Source organism: Chrysemys picta, unplaced genomic scaffold, assembly GCF_011386835.1.
Source record: "Chrysemys picta bellii isolate R12L10 unplaced genomic scaffold, ASM1138683v2 scaf2301, whole genome shotgun sequence".
Lineage (NCBI taxonomy): Eukaryota > Metazoa > Chordata > Testudines > Emydidae > Chrysemys > Chrysemys picta.
In genome coordinates, this window is record NW_027055004.1 from 5841 (window position 1) to 8474 (window position 2634).

General features: G+C 43.2%; 1 pseudogene; it reads right to left on the bottom strand.

Moving 5' to 3' along the window:
- Nucleotides 1-310: 310 nt before the first annotated feature.
- LOC135980231 (olfactory receptor-like protein COR4) lies at nt 311-1309 on the bottom strand (annotated as a pseudogene).
- Nucleotides 1310-2634: the final 1325 nt, after the last annotated feature.

Here is a 2634-nt window from a genome sequence, read left to right on the forward strand (position 1 = left end):
TGAATCAGAGCCCACGGGCAGGTCTACGCTACGGGGACAGGTCGATCTAAGCTACACAATTTGAGTTACGTTAGTAGCGTAACCCAAGTTGACATGGCTTAGATCTACTTACCACAGGGTTCACACTGCGCTGGGTCGACAGAAGAAACTCTCCCATAGACTCCCCTTACTCATCTCATTCTGGTGGAGTACCGGAGTCAAAGCCAGAGTGACAGTCTGTCGATCCAGTGCGTCTTCATTAGACCTGCTAAATTGTCCCCTGGTGGATTTATCGCTGCAGCATCGATCCACCCTGTAGTGCAGACAAGCCCTATGTGTGCAGAGAAGCCACTGAAGGATTGGGTTGTCCTATTATGGCACCCTTTGGGGAAAGATGGGCCCTCAATTTTGTCTCTATTGCTCTCCTCAGGGCGTCCTTCACATCCTTGTTCCTCAGGCTGTAGATGAGGGGGTTCAGCATGGGGATCACCACCGTGTAGAACACGGAGGCCATTTTGTCTGTGTCCAGCGAGTAGCTGGCGCTGGGTCAGAAATACATGAAGAGAATTGTCCCATGGAACATGGAGACAGCCGTCAGGTGGGAGGTGCAGGTGTAGAAGGCTTTGCGCCTGCCCTCAGTGGAGCGGATCCGCAGCACAGTCACAATAATTAAGATGTATGAGATGAGGATGGTCACAATGCTGATCACCTCAATCAGACTGCCAAAGAGGAAAACGAGTAGCTGATTGATGGAGGTGCCGGAAGAGGAGAGCTTTAGAAGTGGGTTGAGATCACAGAAAAAATGATTCAGGATATTGGAGTCACAGTAAGATAATCTTAGCAAACCGCTGGTGTGTATCACAGAGTTCAGGAAGGCCCATAGATATGAACCAGCCACCAGCTGTAGGCAGTGCTTTGGGGACATGATGACCATATACAGCAGCGGGTTGCAGATGGCTACATAATGGTCATACACCATTACTGCCAGCAGAAGGCACTCAGAGATGACAAACAATATGAAGCTAAAATATTGGATGATGCAAGCTGTATAGGAAATAGCTTTCCTCTCGGCTAAGAAGCTCATCAGCATCTTGGGAGTGATGACTGTGGAGTAACAGGAATCCACGAGCGATAAATTCTTGAGAAAGAAGTACATGGGGGTGTGGAGTTGGGGGTCGATCCTGATTAAAACCATCATCCCCAGATTCCACACCAGGGTGATAATATAGATCACTAGGAACAGCACAAAGTGGGGGACCTGCAGCTCCAAACGATCTGTCACTCCTGTGAGAATGAACTCGGTCACTGCCGTACAATTTCCTCCAGCCATTCATTCAGCCTTGGGCGCTAGCTGCGGGATCAACCATAAAGGAAGGCATTCATTCTTATGCAAATGGTGTATGCTAATATAAAGAACTGTGGTCATATGCGTAAAGACCCTTTGAGTCATGGAATGGAACCGGGAACAACTGATGGGAAAACCCATCACTCCTTCACTTCTTCTAAGGGAGAAAAAAATCCTTTATCTCTAGGAAAGTGCATTACCCTGCCATTTAGTCTGATTTACACATTTTGACCAATATTCTGTTGATATTTTAATTTCACTTATTAGTGTAGCCTCACAGACTCAGTGGAATGCCTCACATAAATAAAATTAAGGAATATGTTCAATTTTGTGGGACTGGTACCTTAGACAGTAGTAGAATCCGTGGATCTCCATTATACCTGGGAACAATAACATGGTTAGGAGGAACGCATAGTTTGCATCGCACTCTCTGGTTATTGGTTGACAGTTTCCCCCACCGAAATATGCCTCCATGTTTTTAAATCATCGGTTACCAGCTAGAACACATTATGCACATACTTTCATTGAGAAAATATTTCAAAAATGGAGCTTCTAAATTTATCCCTTCTGGACACTACAGCCATGCTGACTAAATCCTGTAGCTTCTTGTTCTTTGGCTGCTGAAAAATTACCTTACGTACACGTCTAATGATCAGACAAAAAGTGTGTAGCCAGGGGTGAATATTTCTGAGAAAATTAACAACAGTGAATATATTTTTAGAAACATATATTTATAATGATAAGAAAAAATATTCTATGTATAGATTTATCTTTTAACCTGTCTTTATAGAGATAAGAAACTGCCTGTAAACCTATTTAATCATATATCAATATCCTCAATGCACCTCTTTCCTCACCCCATGTCACAATAGTGATTGCCAAATCATATAATTGTTAATTGTACTTACCTCATGTCGCACATTCCAGTTTGTGAAATTATGGGGATGGCTTGGTTCTCATTCATAACACCCTGGCAATGTAAAAGGTAGTGAACGTCTAGTGTGATCATCAGGTATGTATGTGTGGTATGTTTTTTGTGGCCAAAGATCAAGAAAAAGTGTGTGTGTGTGTGTGTGTGTGTGTGTGTGTGTGTGTGTACATATTCATACACATGCCGTACATACACACACATGTCATTTATTTCTTTACACACTCTTTGGTTTTGGCCAAATAGCATGTCAGTCAGTCGGCATTCAGACAAATATTACAAATAAGTGGGTTTTAGCCCACGAAAGCTTATGCTCAAATAAATTTGTTAGTCTCTAAGGTGCCACAAGTACTCCTGTTCTTTTTGCGGATACAGACTAACA